Source organism: Elephas maximus, chromosome 23 (genome assembly GCF_024166365.1).
Source record: "Elephas maximus indicus isolate mEleMax1 chromosome 23, mEleMax1 primary haplotype, whole genome shotgun sequence".
Lineage (NCBI taxonomy): Eukaryota > Metazoa > Chordata > Mammalia > Proboscidea > Elephantidae > Elephas > Elephas maximus.
The window spans coordinates 39839940-39864875 of record NC_064841.1 but is presented as its reverse complement, the minus strand read 5'-3'; positions in this window follow the sequence as shown (position 1 = coordinate 39864875).

The following is a 24936-nucleotide window of genomic DNA, read 5'->3' as shown; positions in this document are numbered from 1 at the left end:
TCAGTCTACTCTTTGTCTGAAGAGTTGGCTCCTGAAATAGTTTTAGTTTGGGGCTGACAGTCCAGGGGTGATGCCCTCTGGGGTCCCTCTAATCTGACCATTAAGTCTGGTCTTTTTATGAGAATTTGAGTTCTGCATCCCACTGTTCTCCGGCTCCATCAGAGATTCTCTGCTGTGTGCCCTGTCAGGGCAGTCATTCATGGTAGCCAGGCACCATCTAGTTATTTCGGTCTCAGGCTGATAGTCTCTGCTTTATGCGGCCCTTTCTGTCTCTCGGACTCATATTTTTCTTGTGTCTTTGGCGTTCTTCATTCTCCTTAGCTCCAGGTGGGTTGAGACCAATTGATGCATCTTAGATGGCCGCTTGGTACCTCTGAAGGCCTCATACACCACTCACCAAAGTGGGATGCAGAATGTTTTCTTAATACACTTTGTTACATCAGAAGACCTAGATGTCTCCTGAAACCATAGTCCCCAACCCCTGCCCCTGCTACTCGGTGCCTTGAAGTGTTTTGTTGTATCCATGAAACTTCTTAGTTTTTCATTTAGTCCAGTTGTGTTGATTTCCCTTCTATTGTGTGTTGTCCTTCTGCTCACATAAAATAATTCTTTTCTGCTATCTAGTTAGTGAATACCCCTGTCCCTCCCTCCCCAACCTCATAACCATCAAAGAATGTTTTCTTCTGTGTTTAAATCTTTTCTTGAGTTCTTATCATGTGGTCTAATACAATATTTGTCCTTTCGTAACTGAATGATTTCACTCAGCATAATGCCTTCCAGATTCCTCCATGTTAAGAGATGTGTCACAGATTCATCCTTGCTCTTCATTGTTACATAGAATTCCATTGTGTGAATATACCATAATTTGTTTATCCATTCTTCATTGATGGGCACCTTGGTTGTTTCCAACTTTTTGCTTTTGTAAACAGTGCTGCAATGAACATGAGTGTGCATATATCTGTTCATGTGAGATTCCAGGGACTGGGATTGCTGGATCATATGATACTTCTATTTCTAGCTTTTAAGGAAGTGCTAAATAGATTTCCAAAGTGGTTGTACAATTTTACACTCCCACCAGCAGTTTATAAGTGTTCTAGTCTCTCCATAACCTCTCCAACATTTATTATTTTCTGTTTTTTGGATTAATACTAGCCTTGTTGGGGTGAGATGGTATCTCAAATTAGTTTTGATTTGCTTTTCTCTAATGGCTAATGATTCCTAGCATTTCCCCCTATATCTGTTAGCCATTGAATGTCTTCTTTGGTGAAGTGTCTGTTCATATCCTTTGCCCATTTTTAAATGGGTTTTTTGTCTTTTTGTTGTTGAGGTATTGAAGAATCTTTTAGATTTTAGAGGTTAGACTCTGATCGGATTTGTTGTATCCAAAACTCCTTTCCCAGTCTGTAGGTTGTCTTTTTACTCTTTTGGTGAAGACTTTGGACGAGTATAGGTGTTTGATTTTCAGGAGCTTCCAGTTATCTAGTTTCTCTTCTCGTGTTTGTACACCGTTACTAATGTTTTGTATACTGTTTATAGCATGTATTAGGGTTCCTGGCATTGTCTGTATTTTTTCTTCCATGATCTTTATCATTTTAGATATTATATCTAGGTCTTTGATCCATTTTTAATTAGTTTTTTTTTATTGTACTTTAGATGAAGGTTTACAGAACAAACTAGTTTCTCGTCAAACAGTACACACAGGGTTCTATGACATCGGTTAACAAACTCACGACATATCAACACTCTCCCTTCTCAAATCTGTGTTCCCTATTACCAGCTTTTCTGTTCCCTCCTGCCTTCCAGTCCCTGCTCCAGGGCTGGTGTGCCCCTTTAGACTTATTTTGTTCCATGGGCCTGTTAATCTGTGGCTGAAGGTTGAACCTCAGGAGTGACCTCATTATTGGGCTGAAATGGTGTTTGGGGGCCGTACTCTAAGTGTTTCTCCAGCCTCTGCCAGTCTGGTCTTTCTTTTTGAGTTAGAATTTTGTTCTACATTTTTCTCCAGCTCTGTCCAGGACCCTCTATTGTGATCCTTGTCAGAGCAGTCAGTGGTTGTAGCCAGGCACCATCTAGTCATACTGGACTCAGTCTGGTGGAGGCTGTGGTAGATGTGGTCCATTGGTCCTTTGGACTAATCTTTCTCTTGTATCTTTAGTTTTCTTCATTCTCCCTTGGTCCAGATGATGTGAGACCAGTGGACTATCCTAGACGGCTGCTCACAGGCTTTTAAGACACCAGATGCTACTCACCAAAGTAGAATGTAGTACATTTTCTTTATGAATTATGTTATGCCAATTGAGCTACATGTCCCCACAGCCCTCAGCCCAGCAATTTGGTCCTTCAGGGAGTTTGAAGGAGCTACCATGACCTTGCCCTATACAGGTTGTGCTGTGTTCCCCATTATTGTGTACTGTCTTACCCTTCACCAAAGTTTCCACTTATCTATTGTCTATTAAGTGTTTTTCCATCCCTACCCCTGCCCTCCCTCATAACCATCAAAGATTATTTCTTTCTGTATGCAAACCTTTTCATGAGTTTTTACAGTAGTGGTCTCATACAATATTTGTCCCTTTGTGATTAACTTTTCAGTCACCATAATGCCCTCCAGTTTCATCCATATTATGAGATGCTTTGAAGATTCATCATTGTTCTTTATTTTTGCATAACACTCCACTGTGTGTATGTACTGTAGTTTGGTTATCCATTCATTGGTTGAAGGGCATCTTTTCCATCTTTTTGCTTTTGTGAACAATGCTGCAATGAACATCGGTGTGCATATGTCTATTCGTGTAATGGTTCTTATTTCTCTAGGATATATTTCTAGAAGTGGGATTGCTAGATCATATGGTATTTCTGTTTCTAGCTTTCTAAGGAAGTACCATATCGTTTTCCAAAGTGGCTGTATCATTTTCATTCCCACCAGCAGTGCGTAAGATTTTTGATCTCCCTACAGCCTCTCCAACATTTGTTATTTCCTGTTTTATTGATTCATGCCAGTAATGTGGTTTTGATTTGCATTTGTCTAATGGCTAGAGATCGTGAACATTTCCTCATGTGTCTGTTGGCTGCCTGAATATTTTCTTTGGTGAACAGTTCATTTCCTATGAGCATTTTTTAATTGGATTATTTGTCTTTTTGTTGTAGAGATGCTGGATTTTCTTGTAGCTTTTAGAGATTAGACCTTCCTCTGATTTCTAATAGCCAAATTTTTTTTCCTGTTCTGTAGGTTCTCTTCTTACTCTTTTGGTGAAGTCTTTTGAGGAGCATAAGTGTTTAATTTTCAGAAGATTCCAGTTATCTAGCTTATCCTCTGGAGCTTGTGTTTTGTTGGTTGTGGTTTGTATCCTGTTAATGCCATGTATTAGGTCCTCTAGCATTGATCCTACTTTTTCTTCTATGAGCTTCATGGTTTTTGGCTTTATATTTAGGTCTTTGATCCATAATAAGTAAGTTTTTGTATATGGTGTGTGGTATGGGTCTTGTTTCATTTATTTGCAGTCTTTTTCCCAAACTTTTTTCAATAAATAAAGTCAGTGGTGGTAGCTGGGCACCATCTAGTTGTACTGGCCTCAGTCTGGTGAAGGCCATGGTAGATGTGGTCCATTTATTAAAAAGACTGTCTTTTCCCCATTTAAAGTACTTCAGGCCCTTGTCAGAGACCAGGTGACCATAAAACCCAAACTCAGTGCCATGACCATAGGTGGATGGATTTACATCTGGGTTCTCAGTTCTGTTCCACTGGTCAATGTATCTATCATTGTACTAGTACCAGCATGTTTTGACTACTGTAGCTGTATAGTATGTTCTGAGGTCAGGTAGTGCTAGTCCTCCTACTTTATTCTTCTTCAATAGTGCTTTACTTGGCTGGGGCTTCTTCCCTTTCAATATAAAGTTGATAATAAGTTTTTCTATCTCTTTAAAGAATGTTGTTGGTATTTGGATTTGTATTGCATTGTATTTGTAAATAGCTTTGGGTAGAACTGTCATTTTCACAATGTTGAGTCTACCTATCTTGAGCATGGTATGTTTTTTCCACTTATGTCGATCTCTTTTGGTTTCTTGAAGTCATGTTTTGTAGTTTTTGTTTGTTTGTTTGTTATATAGGTCTTTACATCCATGGTTTGATTGATTCCCAGGTATTTTTTTTAGGGAGTATTATAAATGGTATTGTTTTCCTGATTTCCTTTTCATTGTCCTCTTTATTGGTGTATAAGAATCCAACTGATTTTTTTTATGTTTAACTTGTATCCTGCTATTCTGAGTCTTTCTAGTAGTTCCAGTAGTTTTCCTGTGGAGTCTTATAGGTTTTCCATGTATGGTATCATATCATATGTAAACAGGGAGAGTTTAATTTCTTCATCGCTGATTTGGATGCCCTTTATTTCTCTTTCTTGCCTTATTGCTATAGCTAGGGCTTCCAACACAATGTTAAATAGGAGTGGTGATAATGGGCATCCTTGTCTTGTTCCTGTTCTCAAGAGGAAAGATTTCAGCCTCTCTCCATTAAGAATGATGTTGTCCATTGATTTTGCATAGATGTCCTTTATTATGTTGAGAAATTTCCCTTCTATACCTATTTTATTGAGAGTTTTTTTTGGGGGGAATGAGAGCTGGACTTCTTCAAATGCTTTTTCTGTATTGATTGAGATGATCATGTGATACTTTTCTTTCTTTTTATTTATGTGGTGGATTATGTTGATTCATTTCCTCATGTTGAACAATCCTTGCATACCTGGCGTGAATCCTCCTGGGTTGTAGTTTATAATTTTTTTGATATGATGCTCAATTCTATTGGCTAGTATTTTGTTGAGAATTTTTCATCCATAATCATGAGAGATATTGGTCTGTAATTTTCTTTTTTGTGCTATCTTTGCCTGGTTTTGGAATTAGGTTTATGCACGCTTCATAGAATAAATTCAGAAGTATCTCTTCCTTTTCTGTATTCTGAAATAGAGTAGTACTGATGGAACTCTTCTCTGAATGTTTGGTAGAATCATCCAGTGAAGTCATCTGGGGTAGGGCTTTTTTTTGTGTGTGGTTTTTTTTTTTTTTTTTTACCCTTTCAATCTCTTCTCTTGTTATGGGTCTTTTCAGATTTTCAACATCATTTTGTGTTAGGTTGGGTAAGTAGTGTGTTTCTAGAAATTTGTCCACTTCCTCTAGGTTTTAAATTTGTTGGAGTACAGCTTTTCATAATATTCTGTTATTTTCATTTCAGCTGGGTCTTTTGTAATGTCCCCATTTCATTTCTTATTTGGGTTATTTGTATCCTCTCCTGTTTTTCTTGTGTCAGTTTGGCCAGTGGTTTGTCGATTTTCTTGATTCTTTCAAAGAACCAACTTTTGGTTTTGTTGTTTCTGTTGTTTTTCTTTTTCTCTATTTCATTTATCTCTGCTCTGATCTTTATTATTTCCTTTCTACTAGTAGCCATGGGCTTCTTTTGCTGTTCTCTTTCCATTCCTTCAAGTTATGTAGCTAATGTTTTGATTTTGTCCCTTTCCTCTTTTTTGAGTGTACTTCTATTGATATAAATTGACCTCTGAGGACTGCCTTTGCTGTGTCCCAAAGGTTTGCATAGAATGTGTTTTAATTCCTGTTTGATTCTAGGAATATTTTGTCACCATCTCTAATTTCTTCTATTACCCAGGGGTTTTTAAGCACAGTGTGATTCAGTTTCCATGTAATTGATTTTTTTTTCCTTGCTCTTCTGTACTTAATTTCTGCTTTGATGATATTGTGCTCAGAGAAGATAGTTTGTACTATCTCTAAGTTTTGGATTTTGTTGAGGGTTATTTTGTTCCCTAAGATGTTGTCTAATCTGGAGAACATTCCATGTGCACTGGAAAAGAATGTGTACTTTGCAACTGTTGGTTGGAGTGTTCTATATACGCCTGTGAGGTAAAGTTGGCTGATCCCTTTAGCTCTTCTGTATCTTTGTTCAGATTCTATCCTTCTCATTGGTTTCTAATAATTTCTTTATTCCATCCTTAATTTCTTCTATAGCCCAGTGGTTTTTGAGCAAGGCATTTTTCAGTTTCCATGTGTTTAATATTTTTTCCTCGCTTTTTCTGTTATTGACTTCTACTTTTATGGTTTTATAGTCAGAAAAGATGCTTGTAATATTTTGATGTTTTCGATTTAGTTAAGACTTGCTTTATCACCTAATATGTGGTCTATTTGGAGAATGTTCCATGTGCATTGGAAAAGAAAGTATACTTGGCTGTTGTTGGGTGGAGTGTTCTGTATGTGTCTATGAGGTCAAGTTGGTGGATTGTGGCATTTAGATCTTCCATGTCTTTATTGATCTTCTTTCTGGATGTTCTGTCCTTCACTGAAAGTGGTGTGTTTAAGCCTCCTACTGTTATTGTGGCATTGTCTATCTTTTCAAGGTTGTTAAACTTTTTTTGAAATGTATTTTGGAGCCCTCTCCTTGGGTGCTTAAATATTTATTACAGTTATATCCTCCTGGTATATTGAGCCTTTAATCATTATATAGTGTGCTTCCTTATCCTTTGTGGTGAATTTTACTCTAAAGCCTATTTTGTCAGAAATTAAAATTGCCACTCCTGCTCTTTTTGGATTGTTGTTTGCTTGACATGTTTTTTCCATCCTTTGAATTTTAATTTGTTTGTGCCTTTAAGTCTAAGGTGTGTCTCTTGTAGGCAGTGTATAGACAGAAAACAATTCCTACCAGAACCTTCAGCACTCAGCAAAAACAGTGCTCTGAGGTTAATTGATAGCAATAAAAGCACACATTCAAAAAAGAAGAAAGGGTCAGAAGAAAGAAGTATCCTTATAACTTGAACAAGTAGAAAGAGAGCAGCAAAAGAAGCCCTCAGGTACCAGAAGAAAGTAAATAACAAAAATTAAAGAAGAATAAATGAAATAGAGAACAGAAGAAGAATTGAAATAGTTAACAAGACCAAAAGCTGGTTCTTTGATAAGATTAACAAAATAACTAAACCATTGGCCAAACTGACAACACAAAAACAGGAGAGGAAGCAAATGACCTGAATAAAAAACGAGATGGACAATATCACAACAGCCTCAACAGATATTAAAAGAATCATAACAGAATACTATGAAAAATTGTACTCTAAAAAATTTGAAAACCTATAGGGAATGGACACATTTCTAGAAACACACAACCTACCTAAATTAACACAAACAGGTAGAACAACTAAATAAACCCAAAACAAAAGAAGAGATTGAAAAGGTAATTAAAAACTTCCAACCAAAAAAAGCCTTGACCCTGAAGGCTTCACTGGAGAATACTACCAAACATTCACAGACTACTACTACTACTAAAGGTATTTCAGAGCACAGAAAAGGATGGAATCTTCCCAAACTCATTCTGTGAAGCCAGCATAACCCTAATACCAAAACCAGGGAACAAACCAAAAAAAAACAAAACCCAGTGCCGTCAATTCCGACTCATAGCGACCCTATAGGAAAGAGTAGAACTGCCCCATACAGTTTCCAAGGTGCACCTGGCAGATTCAAACTGCCGACCCTTTGGTTGGTAGCCATAGCACTTAACCACTATGCCACCAGGGTTTCCAAACCAGGGGAAACACCCCCTCCCAAAAAATACAGAACAATATCATAAACCCTATTTTATCAGAAATTAATTTTGCCACTTCTGCTCTTTTTTGATTGTTGTTTGCTTGACATATTTTTTTCCACCCTTTAAGTTTTAATTTGTTTGTGTTTTTAAGTCTAAGGTGTGTCTCTTGTAGGCAGCATTTAGACGGAGCATGTTTTTTAAATCCATTTTGCTACTCTCTGTCTCTTTATTGGTGAGTTTAGTCCATTCACATTCAGTGTAATTATTGATAGGCATGAGTTTAGTGCTGTTATTTTGATGTCTTTTTTGTGTGTGTTGTTGACAGTTTCTTTTTTCCATTTAATTTTCTATGCTGAGTTGTTTGTCTTTATACATTTTTTTTTCTTCTTTTTCATTGTTGTTGCTTTTATATTTGCTGAATCTTTATGTTTTTTCTTGTCTTTTATTTTGATGTGTAGGATTGTTAGTTTGCTTTATGATTACCTTAATATTTACTCCTATTGTTCTAAGTTTAAACCAATCTTTTATTTTTATATCACTTGATTTACTCTCCATATGATAGATCTATGACTACATTTTTTAGTCCTTTTTTGTTTTAGTATGTTATCTTTTACATATTGATGTCTCTGTTTCCCTGTTTTGAGCATTTTAGCTTTGATTTATTTTTGTGATTTCCCTATCTGGGTTGATATCTGGTTGCTCTTTCCTGTGTTCTAGTCTTGGGTTGTTACCTGATGTTATTGATTTTCTAACTGGAAGACTCCCTTAATATTTCTTGTAATTTTGATTTGGTTTTCACAAATTCCCTAAAATTCTGTTTATCTGGAAATATCTTAATTTCACCTTCATTTTTGAGAGACAGTTTTGCTGGATATATAATTCTTGGCTGGCAATTTTTGTCCTTCAAGGCTTTATGTGTGTCATCCCATTGCCTTCTTGCCTCCATGGTTTTTGCTGAGTAATTGGAGCGTAGTCTTATTGTCTCTTCTTTGTACTTGACTTTTCTTTTATCCATAGTGGATCTTAAAATTCTCTATTTTTGGTTTTGGGTAGTTTGATTATAATACATCTTAGTGACTTTCTTTTGGTATCTACCTTGTATGGGCTTCAATGAGCATCTTGGATACATACCTTCTCATCTTTCATGATATCAGGTAAGTTTTCTGCCAACAAATCTGCAAAAATTCTCTCTGTATATTCTGTTCTCCTCCCCTCACCCCATTCTGGTACTTCAATCATTTGTAGGTTATTCCTCTTAATAGAGTCCCACAAAATTTTTAGGGTTTCTTCATTTTTCAGAAATCCTTTTAGCTGATTTGTCTTCAAATATGTTGCTATCAAGTTCTTTGTCTTCAATCTCATTGATTCTGGCTTCCGTTTCCTCAATTCTGCTCCTATTTCTTTTGTCTAATTCCGAAATTTTATTGTTAATCTTCTGGATTTCTGTTTGCTGTCTGTCTATGGAAACTTGGAGCCTATTAAATATGTCATTATGCTTTTCTCTAATCATCTTAAGTTCCTCTACTGTTTTGCATGTGAGTTCCTTGGCTTGTTCTCTGTTTTGCCTGATATCCTTCCCAATCTCTTGAACAGTTCTGTATATTAATCTTTTGTATTCTACCTCTGGTAATTGCAGGGAGTTCTCTTCGTCTGGAAGATTTCTTTATTCTTTGTTTTGGGAGCTTGCTGAACCCATCATGTTCTCCCTCTTTATGTGATTTTATGTTGACCGTTGTCTCTGAGCCATCAATAAGTTATCATATTTACTTATTTTACGTTTGCTTACTGTGTCTAGCTTCTTGTTTTGTTTTGATGTATCCAAATAAGCAGCTAAAGTGAGCTATTTTGATTATTGGTGCCTTTTGAAGCTCTAACGTCCTGTCACTAGGTGGTTAGAGCTGTTGCTAGGTATATGAGGCCAGGAGTCCAGGTAGTTGGTCACCAAGTGTGTGTTATAGGCTCTCACCTACAGTCTTAGATGAGCAGGGGTGATTGGAGTAAGCACAGGTATCTGGCCGCAGTACAGGGTCACACACTGAGCAAGGCAGGGAGCTGACAACCACCCTGAGAATATATGAAGAAAGCATGTCCTTCTTTCCTACAGCAGGTAGGTGGGTGGGTTTTACAGCCAGACTATGGGCATCCAATGCTGTTGGCTGTAAGAACTGGTAGGCACCATTTATCTTTGGACCACTGTTGCAGGTGGCTATTTGATATTGGTGGAGCCACCAGTCCTCAGGCCCCTGATGTGGGTAGGTGAGGACCCTGCTTAATAGGCAGAGTGGTGTCAAATGTCATGAACCTACCTCTCCACCATATAGCTGAAAGAGTTGAAATTAGACTTCAGGTATATACCCTGTAGTACTGTGCTGATGAGGGCCTATGCTGTTGAAATGTTTCCACACAGGTCCATGCAGAGGTGAAAGGAATTCAAAGCCTAGGCAAAGTAACTGCAGCTGCCCGGAGTTTCCAGCTTAGGGGAGCTGGCAGGTTATTTTTTCCCCTGTTTCTTAACTTGTTCCTTCCCCAATGCCAGGAAAATAGCTTAAGACATGCACCAGGTCCTACTACTGGCCCAGCCATTGAACCTGACTCAGGACCTAGTGCAGAGTGGGGAGGAGTAAGATAAATGGAAGAGCTTTTTTCCCAAAGGGGTGTTTTTGTTCCATGTGGTAGGTTAGATGCAAGTACTTATATTTGGCCGATTGCATGCCACTTTTTGCTGATTCTGGAGGCATGAGTGGATTTTCCACTGCTCGGTCTCTCTGATGTGGAAAACATATCCCAAATGCCACTGCTTGCTTCATTGCACTAGCACCAGTGAATTTGGCCTGTAGGATCCTGGTTCCTGCCAGGTCAGGTCTGGCAACTCTTCGCTGCTTCTGAACCATCTCTCCCTTCCTCTACTGCTCAGTCTGATCCCTCAACTTTGCCTTCGATGTTCAGGGTTCCTAGACTGTCATATATGATCAATTTACTTGTTTTTTCTAGTCTTTGTTGTAATAGAGACCACATGAAGCATCTGACTTTACTCCACCATCTTGGTCCCAAACCCTCCCATTCCTTGGCATATACCCTAGAGAAATAAGAGCCCTTACACAAGTAGATATATGCACTGCTGTGTGCACTGCAGCACTATTCAAAAATAACAAAAAGATGGAAACAGCCAAGGTGCCCATGAATGGATGAATAGATAAACAAATTATGGAATATTCAGATAATGGAATACTACGATAAAGAATGATGATGAATCTGTGAAACATCTCACAACATAGATGAATTTGGAAGGCATTATGCTGAGTGAAATTAGTTGCAAAAGGGCAAATATTGTATGAGATCACTGTTGTAAGAATTAAAGAAAAGGTTTAAACACAGAAGAAAACATTCTTTGATGGTTATAAGGGTGGAGGGGGAAGAGGAGTATTCACTAACTAGATAGTAGACATGAATTATCTTAAGTGAAGGGAAGGACAACACACAATACAGTGGAAATCAGCACAACTGAACTAAACAAAAAGCTAAGAAGTTTCCTGAATACAACCAAACAATTAAGGGATAGAGTAGCAGAGTGTGTGTGGGGGGATGGTTCTGGAGAACATTGTTTCAGGAGATATCTAGGTCAATTGGAATAACAAAGCTTTTTAAGAAAACGTTCTGCATCCCACTTTGGTGAGTAGCATCTGGGGTCTTAATAGCTAGGAAGCAGCCATCTAAGAGGCATCAATTGATCCCAACACCCCTGGAGCAAAGGAGAATGAAGAACACCAAAGACACAAGGAAAGTATTAGCCCAAGAGACAGAAAGGGCCACACGAACAAGAAACTCCATCAGCCCGAGACCAGAAGAACTAGATGTTTCCCCGCTACCACCAATGACCACCCTGACAGGAAACACAACTGAGAGTCCTGATACAGCAGGAGAAAAGTGGGGTGCAGAACTCAAATTCTAGTAAAAAGACCAGACTTAATGGTCTTACTAAGACTGGAGGGATCCCGGAAGACATGGCCCCCAGACTCTGTTAGCCCACAACTAAAAACATTTTGAAAGCCAACTCTTCAGACAAAGATTAGACTGAAGTAAAAAACATAAAATGATAGTTTTGAAGAGTGTGCTTCCTAGCCTGAGTAGATACGTGAAGGTAAATGGGCAGCTCCTGTCTGGAGGTGAGATCAGAAGGCAAAAAGGGACAGGAGCTGGTTGAATGGACACAGGAAATCTGGGGTGGAGAGGAGTGTGCTGTGATGTCACATTATAGGGAGAGCAACTAGTTTTGCATAATAGTGTATGTATAAACTATTATATGAGAAATTAACTTGAGCTGTTTAAGTGATGCAAAAATTTAACATAGTTAACTGGGAACATATAACAGTATAGAAAGAGTGTCTCACACAGATGAAGGGATCCTTGTAAAATATTGAATGTGAGAATGGTTTAATGGTTAAACTTGTGATCTTCAACTTCAGAGTGCCTGAATTCAAATGCTAGAATTTCCTATTCTGAATTAGATGACCTGAGTCTCTAATATTAATAAGGTGGAAAAAAAATCCTGCTTTACAGGCCTTTTATAAATTAAAAAAAAAGCATTTCAGTTTAAGTATGTGGCTTACTGTGAAACACACACACACAATTATATCAAAACATATACATCCAGTCCTCACTTATTGACATGGATATGTTCCAAAGACCAGGTCATTATGTGAAAAACGGTGTTATGTGAAAATGGAGGATGACCACGTCAAATCACAAAATAGAGTTTAACTACATCATTATATAACTGCCACATTACATCATTAAATAACTGCCAAACCACTGAGAATCATGACCCAGGCAAGCTGACATGTAACCTTAACCATCACAGCCAGTGTTACTCTTGCCTCACACCTCTGCATTTGTTACTGCCAGATTACATCATTAATTTGCAAAATAACCAGATAGTAGATTTTTTATTATTGTCATAAATTCAAAATTTTGGATAATGAGATAATTGATAAGTGAGGAGTAGGCGTATTCAGCACGTCTGAATATACTGAGATTTTTCTAATTCTCTGTTTTCCTTTGAAATTTATTCATTCTTGATTTCTACCTAGATATATTACTTTTTCTGGAGGTAAAAGTGAATGGATAAAATTAAATAGACATTTGTTTTTCAGACACCTTACCACCCTCTGCTTAAGATCACATTACTTCTGATTTTTTTTTTTTAATATCATCTGTTAGATTTCTTTGGACTTAAAGCCTGCATAATTATTTCTCTATGAATATAATTCTACCTATCCATGGATCAAGGAAGAAATCAGTTTAAAAGTGAACAATAAATGTATGGCATAAAGAATCTAAAGCATTGCTGAAAGCGAAATATATGATTTAAAATGCCTATATTAAATTGAACGCTTGAAAATCAGTAATTTAAGCTTTCATATCATGAATTAGGAAAAAAAAGAGTCAGGACTAAGATAGCAGAATAGTTGGATGCCTCCTGTGGCCCCTCTTACAACAAAGACCAAAAAAAACAAGCAAATTGATTACATATGACAATCTAAGAGCCCTGATCATCAAAGACAAAGTTGAGGAGTCAGACTGAGTGGCAAGAGAAGGGACCGACAGTTCAGAAGCAGCGAAGAAGTGCCAGACTTGAAGTAGCGGCCACCCTGTGGGCTGGATTATCTGGCACACCCAGGCTGAGGCAAGCAGTCGCACTCAGTATGCATTTCACCACACCAGGAGAGACCAGGTGGTGGAGAGTCTGCCCAAGCCTCTCGAGCCAGGAGGAAGTGGAGCTGAATCTGCTAAAGTTAAGTGCAAGCTCCTAACATACCACACAGGATCAAAATAACCCCTCTCCCTCTGGGACTTTCGCAGTGGAGAAGTGTCAATTTCCCCTCACTCTCCTCCAACTCTGCTCTGTTCTTACACCGCTCCAGCAGTATTCAACAATTAGCATGCCCCCTAAACCAGAAATAAGGGCTATCACGCCCAAAGTAGTCTCACAGCTTTACCCACTGAAACACCCATTGCCATCGAGCCAATTCTGACTCATAGTGACTAACTTAGTCATCTAGTGCTGCCATAACAGAAATACCACAAGTGGATGGCTTTAAGAAAGAGAAATTTATTTTCTCACAGTCTAGTATGTTACAAGTCCAAATTCAGGGCGTTGGCTCCAGGGGAAGTCTTTCTCTCTCTGTCAGCCTTCTCATCAATGTTCCCCCAGAGAAGGAGCTTCTTCACACAGGGACCCCAAGTCTAAAGGACACACTCTGCTCCTGGTGATTCTTTCATGGTGGTATGAGGTCCCCCCTCTCTGCTAGCTTCCCTTTACTTTTATCTCTTGAGAGATAAAAGGTGTGCAGGCCACTCCCCCCCCCCCCAGGGAAGCTCCGTTTACATTGGATCAGGAATGTGACCCGGTAAGGGTGTTACAATCCTACCCTAGTCCTTTTAACATAAAATTACAATCACAAAATGGAGGACAACCACAGAACACAGGGAATTATGGCCTAACCAAGTTGATACACACATTTTTGGGGGGACATAATTCAATCCATGACACTACCTTCCTAGCTCCCAACTCCCAGGCCTCAGAACTCCCAGGGAACATCCAGCCTTCCAGAGCAGATCTCACTTTACTCAAACCAAACATGAAACTAGTTGTTGTTGAGTCAATTCTGACTCATGGTGACCTACATATGTGAGAGTAGAACTGTGCTCCACAGGATTTTTGTCTAAGGCTGGGTTCTCTAGAGAAGCAAAACCAGTAATGTGTATGAATTTATACAGAGAGATTTATATTAAGGAAACAGCTCATGCGATTGTAGGAGTTGGAACATCCCAAGTCCTTGGATCAAGATAGAGCCCTTTCGCAGTTCATGGAGCCGCAGAAGCTGGTGAACCCAAGGTGAGCAGATTGGAGAGCAGGGATCCCACTCACAGGTTGTGACAGTCGGGGAAGTTCACCAGGCAAGACTGAAAGGTTTCTCCTGAGTCAGCTGCAGGGGCTTGCGAACCCAAGAAAGGCAGGTTGGGGAGAAAGACTCTTGCTTACAGGCAGTGAAGATCAGCAAATCCCAAGATAGACAGGTGAGTTGCTAGCTCAAGTCCCAATAACCACAGGTCAGTCAAGAGACAGCTGCTGGATCCAGAACAAGTCAATGACCTTTGCAAAGTGAACAGGAAAAGGAAGTAGGTGGTGGAAGGCAGAGAGATGAAGGCTGAGGGGACGGTGAGCCACCACGGGCCCCACCCCCACCAGTACCACTCAGCAGATTCCATCATGGGGGTGATCACATATCAAGTTTCAACAGGAAGTGATCACAACATTATACAACTGCCAAAAGACTGAGAATCATGGCCCAGGCAAGTTGACACACAATCTTGACCATCACAGCTACCCTAAAGGATGGGGTTGAACTGTCCCATAGGGTTTTCAAGGAGTGCCTGGTGGACTTGAACTGCCAATGTTTTGGTTTGCAGCCATAGCTCTTAGCCACACACTATCGTCTGGGGGGAGGGGAGGGAGAGGCCGGGAAGAAAACTACCAACTTCATGGGCACTCAGGACTAACCATACCCAAACTAGTCTCATGGCTTTAAAAAATCACCACACTCCCTAAGCCGGGAACTCAGGTCAGGTACTGCCCCTTTGCCTGAGCACTGGCATAAGGGGTCCACTGACTTCTTATTCCCTTCACCCCTGCTTATCTTGTGTAGGGCCATTCAATAGTGTAGGCTCTTATTAGCATAAAACAACGGGGTATATACCTGAAGCCTATTGTCAACTGCAGCAACCAAAGGGGAGTTGTAGAATCGTGACATTTGACATTGCCCTGCCAATTAAGCAGGGCTGTTCACAACAGCAAAAACATGGAAACAACCTAGGTGCCTATCAACAGATGAATGTATAAACAGACTATGGTACATACACACAATGAAATACAACTCAACAATAAAGAATAATGATGACTTCGAGAAACATCTCACAACATAGATGAACCTGGAGGGCATTAAGCTGAACGAAATTAGTCAGTTGCAAAATGAGAAATATTATATGAGACCACTATTAAAAGAACTCAACAAAAGGTTTAAACACAGAAGAAAGTATTCTTTGATGGTTATGAGTGTGGGGATAGAGGGGGAGCAGCACTCACTAACTAGACAGTAGATAAGAATCATAGGTGAAGGGAAGGACAACACACGATACGGGGGAAGTAAGCACAACTAGACCAAAGCAAAAGCTAAGAAGTTTCCTGAACACAAGCAAACACCTTGAGAGACAGAATAGTTGAGGCTGGGGTCTGGGGACCATAGTTTCAGGGAACATCTAGGTCAATTGGCATAACAAAGTTTAAGAAAATGTTCTGTATCCCAGTTTGATGTGTGGCACCTGGGTTCTTAAAAGCTTGCGATTGGCCATCTAAGATGCATCAATTTGTCACAACCCACTTGGAATGAAAGAGAATGAAGAACACCAAAGGCACAAGGAAAATGTTAGCCCAAGAGAGAAATCGTCCACATAAACCAGAGACTCCATCAGCCTGAGACCAGAAGAACTAGATAGTGCCCAGATGCCACCAACGACTGCCCTGACAGGGAACACAACAGAAAGTCCCAGAGGGAGCTGGCAAAAAGTGGGAAGCAGAACTCAAATTCACATAAAAAGACCAGACTTGATGGCCTAACAGAGGCTGGAAGAACCTCTGAAATTATGACTCCGAATGTTCTGTTAACCAGAACTAAAACTTCAGAAAAAGATTAAACTGGACCATAAAACAAAAAATAATACTTGTGAGGAGTGTGCCATCTTAGTTTAATCAGATACACGAGGCCAAATGAGTGGCTCCCGCCCGGAGGCAGGATGAGAAGGCAAGAAGGTACAGGAACTGGTTGAATGGACACAAGAAACTAGAGGTGGAAAGCAGTAGTGTGCTATCACCTTGCAGGGATTGCAACCTGTGTTGAATAACAATGTGTGTATAAATTTTTGTGTTATAGATTGACTTGAGCTGTAAGCTTTCATCTAAAGTACAATAATAATAATAAAATAATAATAGGAATTAGGAAAAAGAAAGAAAATCAAAAGAATAAAACAGGAAAAGGAAAGAAATAGGAATAAGACAAGCAATCAATGAAATAGAAAAGGAGTAAAGTAGCAAGTAAATATAGAAAAAAAATATTTATTGGAAAGAAAAATAACATCCATAGTCCATAAAATACCATTTTGTAATTTTATTGGCACTGTCTTGTAAAACCTAACATATACCTACCCTAGCAATAAGTAATCTCACTCTTACATGTGTAAAACCCACTACCATTGAGTTGATTCCAACTCATAGTGACCACATATCTAAAAGAAATAAGTGCATATACACCAAAAACAAGTAGAAGAATGGATCCGGAAACAAACACAATGTCAATGAACATAAACTTGTTACTGTCGAGTCAATTCTGATTCATGGTGACCCCATGTGTCACAGAGTAGAACTGCTCCGTAGGGTTTTCTTGGCTGCAATCTTTATGTACACAGACTGTTAGGCCTTTCTTTTGTGGTGCCATGGGGTGTGTTCAAACCACCAACTTTTAGGTTAGTAGTTGAGGGCAAACAGATTGCGCTACCCAAGAACCTTTCAATAAACATAACAGTGGATAATTATGAGATATTAATAGAATTTTAAAAAACACACAGAAATAATAATAATTAAAATTAATAATAACAATAAAATCCATGCAAATAGTATGAATGAATCTAATACATATCGTGTTGCCGAAAGAAGTCAGACACAAATTTGCTGTTATTTGTTGCTGTCAAGTCAACTCTGACTCGTGGCAACCCTATGTATAACAGAATAACATGTTACCCAGTTCTCTGCCACCTTTGTGATCACTGGTATGTTTGAGTCCATTGTTATGGCTTTGTATGAATCCACATTATTGAGGTTTTCCTTCATGTTTGCTGACCCTTTGTCTTACCAAACATGAAGTCCTTCTCTAAAAATCAGACACATTCAAAGTAAGCAAGTAGAAGTCTCAGACAATATTCTGTGATTCATGGGGTTTTCATTGGCTTATCTTCAGAAATAGATTGCCAGGCCTCTCTTTCTAGTCTGTCTTAGTCTGAAAGATCCATTGAAACTTGTCCACCATAGTTGATCCTGATGGTATTTGAAATACCAGCTGCACCACTTCCAGCATCGTAGTAAGGTGGAAGCCACCACAGTAAGACATACTGACAGAGAAGTGGTGGAGGCACAAATTAATATATAGTATATGGTTGTATGGTTGTAATTCAATTCATATCAAATTTAAGAGCAAGTCAGGCTAGCTGATGGTGATAGAAACCATAAAGTGCGTACTTATGGGAAATATTAACTGGAAAGAAGAAAAAGGGAGCCTTCTAGAGTGCTAGAAATATTCTATACTTTGACCTGGCTGATTGTTTCGCGGTGTATTTGTGCATGTATATGTAAAGAGTCATTGAGTTGTACACTTAATAGAAATGAACTTTATTATTTGTATCTAACTCACAGAAAGTATTGTAATAGTACTAAAGCATGTGCATGAGTGTGTGTGTATGCATTTCAAGAGACAAGACAATGATGATTACTCACGTGATATAAAATGAAAAGTTCTGTGAACAAAGTAAATCTACATATTCATTAAATATATGAAAAGATTGCCACATTTACTAATAAAGGCAGAAGTGTACATTAAATGTATTTTTATTTTTAAAGTTTTTAATTAAAATATCCTATATTCACTTTGGGGGACTCAAATCATCTGATGTACAATTGGTAGGTTTATAAATTAATTTTTTTTTTCTGGACAGTGTGATGATATTGTGTATGAAAAATAAAATGTGTGGATATTTTCTTATTATCCTAAGGCAATAATGGCAGAAGTGTGATCACATGTATGTTAAAATGATTATATTATTTAATGCATTATATTAACAGTAAAAAGGGAAACTTTCATTAAAAACACATTTGAATTAAAAATAGAATCTTATGGAGAAAAAATACAGTCTTTTCCAAATGAGAAAAAAAACTCTTGGTTCAGTGGTTGTTAACACACTTACTGTATCTATTTCTTTTTTTCAGGCAGGGGGGATTATAAGTATCTCTGTTTTGTTTCTTATCTCTGACACATGTTGTTAACCACCTTCTTGCAAACCCCAGCAGTTAAAAATAACACTTTCTAAATATGGCCCATTACTATAAATCTAGTTACTTAGACTAGAAAGAAATATGGACCCCAGAACATTCCTTATACAATTTCATGGCTGGGTGGCAAAATATTCACGAGTTTGAAGGCATTAGAAGTAAATATTGCCTTATACATTAAATATGCATGTTTTGAAGTTGTTCGCATATGCATAATCATGTCTAGAATTAGCTTGAACTGATACTTCCACTATAGATGTAATACATATCCAAACATTCTCAAAGTTGTTTTAAAAATGCTAATCATAAAATTGTATGAAAGCAGACATTTAAAATGAATAATTTTTGATCTAGAAATATTGAATTGACTAGAACATTAAAACACATTTTCAATTATCTTAACTCTGGTACCATATTCTTAACTTTAAGGAAGCTCCTGGGTTATCTGAGCTGGGGATAAAGCAGACTGTTTATAATGAAATAACTAAATAAGTAGAGATATTATTAAAGCAATATAAGGAAATTATATGGTTAAAGAAAAAAATAACTATTTTCCCTTTAAAACATAACAAAACAGTAATTGCATATGGTCTCTTGATTTTATCCCATTTAGACATATTTTGTGAGGTTATAGCTTTCTAACTAATATTGTTTCACAAATACCTATTTCTTAGAAAGAAAAAAATAAATTTGTTAAAAATGAGTTTGAGAATATACCAGTATCTTAAAAAAATTTATCAATTTCTGAGTTCTTCCTTTTTTTCTTCCTTCCTTTATCCCTTCTTTCCTTCCTTCTTTCCACATTCTTTTCTGTCTGCCTTCCTTCCTTTACTAAATATTTCTTCAGTGCAACATAAATATTCTATGCCCATAATATAGATTTTAGAAATACAAATAAAAAAAGATAACAGGACTCCTGTAAGTTTGCCAACTTGAGATAGCCAATCTTACCTAATATCGTTTTGGTTAAAACACTGACTGTCATGTACCCACACATACAGATACATGCATTCGTTCAAAAAGTATTGGTTGACTATGTAGTAAGGGACAGGCACTCTTCTACCGCTTTCGTCTTAATTCTACTGTAATTGAAACAAAAGTCCCTCCCTTGTGGAATTACATTCTAGCTCAGCCATAGATAATAAAGAACTGATAATCAGAATAAGTAAGTACATTTTGAGTAAATTGGAAGGAGCTAAGTGGTATATAGGAAGCAAGGTAAGAGGAGTTGGTCATCCGGATGGGGATGAGTATTAAGAAACCAAACCAAATCCATTGCTGTCGAGTTGATTCTGACTCATAGTGAACCCATAGGACAGAGTAGAACTGCCCCATAGGGTTTCCAGGGAGACACTGGTGAATTCAAACTGCCTACATTTTGGTTAGCAGCCAAGCTCATAACCACTGCACCATCAAGGCACCAGGGTGAGTATTAAGAAAAAAAAAAAATTTTTTTTCTTACTCATTAAATAGTAGTGAAGATATATTTCATTGCAAGTGAGATTTGAGGAAAGATTTAAAGGTTACAGTGAGGGGGTGGGGAAGCATTTGTATATCTGGCAGAACAGTGATGTACGGTGAGGAAATAATCTCTGTCATTAAGTAACATTGGCATTTTCGAAATGAATGAGGAGACCCATATGACTTCAGAGGTATCTTAGTCATCTAGTGCTACTATAATAGAAATACCACAAGACGATAGCTTTAACAAAAAAAAAAATTTTCTCTCACAGTATAGGAAGCTAGAAGTCTGAATTCAGGGTGCCACCTCCAGGTGAATGTTTTCTCTCTCTGTAGGCTATGGGGAAGGTATTTGTCATCAATCTTCCCCTGATCTAGGAGTTTCTCAGCTCAATGGCCCCAGGTCCAAAGGACGTGCTCCCCTCCAGGTTCTTCATTCTTGGTGGTAGGGGGTCCCCCTCCTCTCTGGTTGATTCTCTTATATGCTAGAAGAGATTGACTGGACATACTGGCTAATCCTGTAGATTGACTCCTTCATCATTAACATGATTGCCTCTAATCCTGCCTCATTAACATCATAGAGGTACGACTTACAGTACATTGGAAAATCACATCAGATCACAAAATGGTGAACAACCACACGATATTGGGAATCATGGTCTAGAAAGTTGACACATTTTTGGGGGGACATAATTCAATCCATAAAAAGTGGAATGAGTGAGAAGGAAAATAGTAGGAGATGACATCATAGCAGTAATAACAAGGAACTGGATCATGCAGGGCCTTTTAGGCAATTCTGAGGACTTCAACTATTACTCTGAGTAAAATGGGGAGCTGCTTCAAGATTTTAATAGAAGGGCTGAGAATATCTGGATTTTACTTAAAAAGAATTATTTTAAGAGTTGTGTTGAGAATAGATTGACATGTGTGGAGGTAGGCATTAGGAGAGGAGTTAGAATACTGAGGGATGATGATGTCAGACCAGGAAGGAGGTAGTGGAGATGGTGAGCAGTGCTCAGATTCTAGACAGCACACACACACTCATGCAGACACATGTGTTTTTGTTTTATTTAAAAGGTAGCATGATAGAGATACTGTTTAACAGAACATATTCCACATAAACAATAAATCCAAACCCATTGCCACTGAGTCGATTCCAGCTCATAGAGACCATGTAGGACAGAGTAGAACTGCTCCCATAGGATTTTCCAAGGCTGTAAAAATAAAATAAAAATAAATTTAAAAAAAATTTTTTTTTTTTTTTTAATCTTTACAGGGAAACCCTGGTGGTATAGTGGTTAAGTGCAATGGCTGCTAACCAAGAGGTCAGCAGTTCGAATCTGCCAGGCACTTCTTGGAAACCCTGTCAGGCAGTTCTACTCTGTCCTATAGGGTCGCTATGAGTTGGAATCGACTTGACTGCAGTGGGTTTGGTTTTGGTTTTTTAAATCTTTACAGAAGCAGATTGCCACATCTTCTTTCGAACTGCCACCCTTTTAGTTTTCAGGCAAGCATTTAAACACCGTACCACCAAGGCTCCTTACTTAAATAATAAAAAAAAAAAATAGTTAACATATTTTCAGAGCACTGAATATTCGCAATGTCATTTAAATGTTTACATACTGATCTGTTATCTAATATTTTAAACATTAAGGTTTTTTTCATATTTAGCTGTTCAGTTCACCTTTTGAACCTATCTATAGAATTTTATCAGGAATAGATTAATAGAACTTGCTAGATCAAAGGATATGCACAATTTAAATGGTCTAAACTTTTATTCAAATACTTTCACAGAGAGTATGGCAAGATGTACTCCTACCAGAAATATTTAAGAAAACTTGCTATCTTGCAACTTATTAACACTCTGTGTTACAGTGTTTAATATCTTCCTTCTACTGATAAGTAGGATCCCTGGTGGCACAGTAGTTAAGGGATGTAGCTACTAACTAAAAGGTTGACAGTTCAAATCTACCAGCCACTCCTTGGAAACCCTATGGGGCAGTTCTATTCTGTCCTGTAGGGTTGCTATGGGTTAGAATCGACTTGATTGCAATGGGGTTTTATTGAATTTACATGTTTATCTCAGCAATTTTGGACTCCTGAGAAGTCAAATATTTTTCATATGTTTTTTGGTTCTGTCTTGCTCGCTCTCCCTCTGTGTCTCTGTGTGTGCGTATGTATAAACTTGTTGCTGTCGAGTAGATTCTGACTCATATATAGACATTGTCTTGTTTTTAAGACACTGAAAAATAATTAGTGATTTGAAATTCAAGGAAAGACAGTAACAAAAAGCAATGTAGTTCACCAAGTAATTAATAGAAAACTAAATTACCCTGGTAGTTAAGAAAAAAGAGAGTAAAGTTTTCAGAAAGTAATTAAGCAACTCCTGCTGTTAAAAGGCAAACCCTGAACCATCCCCAAAGACAAATCATCAGGCATGAAAAGGACTGGTCAGTGGGGGGGAGAGAGATACTGATGAAGAGTGAGCTAATTAAATCAGGTGGACACGGGAGAGTGTGTTGGCAACTCTTGACCGGAGGGGGGATGGGAAGATAGAGAGAGAGGGAAGATGGTAAAATTGGCACGAAACGAGAGACTGTAAGGGCTGACTCAATAGGGGGAAAGCAAGTGGGAGAAGGGAGTAAGATGTATGTAAACCTACATGTGACAGACTGATTGGAATGGTAAATGTTCACTTGAAGCTTAATAAAAATTAAAAAAAAAGGCAAACCCTGACACCACGCATTTGAGACTGTACCTTAACTACAATAGAACTGTGGACAGTTTCTTGGTCTCCACCTGTTCTGACATTTCCTGGGCTTCTCTATACCAGTTTAATACTATTTTATAGCAAAACACTATCACAGCAGCATATCACATATTTCCACTGATGCATCAAGCTTTTTAAAAATAGGAAACATGTAGGTGGAAATCCATTATTGCTTAGCCAAATTAAAAGATGGACATACTGTAATTCTCTGACACAGTAGGAACACTGTAGAAAGAAATCTCTTTTGAAGTGGCATTTTCTTTGTTACTGGCCATAATGTGCACTTTCTAATTAAAACTTTGAAATGACTTTAATTACTAAAATAAAAAAAGACCTATGTCAAAATTCATCCCATGAACACTGACTAATCATTAAAATGTAAGGTCATAGACTTGTGTAGCAGAAATCTAGACACGATTCAGTAACTGAAACTTGAAAATACAGAGAAAAATCTATTTATGGTTGTCTGACTATTTAGTTAACCTTGTATGACCATTGATTTATGATGGTAATTATAATTATAATCTAAACCAGATACATATTTGGTTTTCCAGAAAATAATTTTACCAAAAAAGGAAGGCAAAGAGGAATTTTTTTCCCCCAAGGGAAATAGTCATTTACCTTACTATAATACATTACTTGGTACACTACAACCATCCTGCTCATTTTTGGGAAGAATTTGTCTGGCAATAAAATGTGTAAATTTCTGTTGTCAAGAAGGTTTCACATATTTTAAAAGTACACAGTGGAATTAGAGCTGACTGAGATATATGTCTACCCATTGTTCATGGATGGTGAATTGGCAAATTAGACAAATGGAGTAAACATCAACCGGGCACAAGGACCTTCCTTCTTTCACGAGTACAAGTAAGCACTTCTTAAGCTACTCTGCTGGAATGTTGGAATGTACTGTTCATATCCATTTGAGTATTATATGTGGAAGACTGAACTGATAAGAATAAAGATAAATTGCCTTGACTCTTTCATACTATTCTATATAGATTTAGATCTTTCTTGACTTCAAATCCATCATAATCCCATGCGACACTCATACCTTTCTATACATGATGTGCCCGCCAGCTTTTATGTTTGTTATCGCATACAATTTTTTAAATTATATCACCATTATTTAATTTCTTTAGCTTAACAGAATATAATACAGAGTTTCTTTCTATCTTTCTAGAATCATTTATAAAGTAAACACAGAAAATAGGTATGATTCTAAGAGATACTAATTTACAATAAAAATAATTAATGCAGAGAGCTAGGATATCACTGTACTCATAAAGCCCATTATTTTATTTATTGCTGTTATTTTGGGGGAGAAGGACAAGTGTTTTGACTCAATTTTAAAGTTACTTGTGACATGTATCTTTTAGGTTTACCGTGTTACTTGCAACATAAAGTGGTGTGTGTGTGTGAGCGTGTGTGCATGGTAATTGTTGCATAATGAAGGGTTGTTAAGAAAGGTAGGAGTGGAGGTAAATAGATTGCATGGCCCAATAAATGGGTCTCAGACATAATATTTGTTTTGTTGAAAAATATCAATGCCTTCCTTCTCAATCTCCATCCCTCTTCAATACACCTTTTAAAATAAACTTTTTATTTTACAATAGTTTTACATTTACAGAAAATGTCTGAAGAAAGTGCAGAAAATTTTCATGTATCCCAAACCATTTTCTCTATTTATTAACATCTTACATTAGTAGGGTATATTTTTCACATTGTTATTGTGAGCTGCAGTCGAGTAGACCCCTGACTCATAGTGACACTAAACAGAACAGAATAAAATACTAACTGGTCCTGTCCCATCCCTATGATCACTTGAGGATCAGAATGTTGTGATCAATAGAGTTTTCATTGGCTAATATTCTGAAGTAGATCACTAGATCTTTCTTTCTGCTCCATTTTAGTCTGGAAGCTCTGCTAAAATCTGTTCAACATTGCAGTAACATGCCAGCTTCCACTGAAAGATGGGTAATTGCT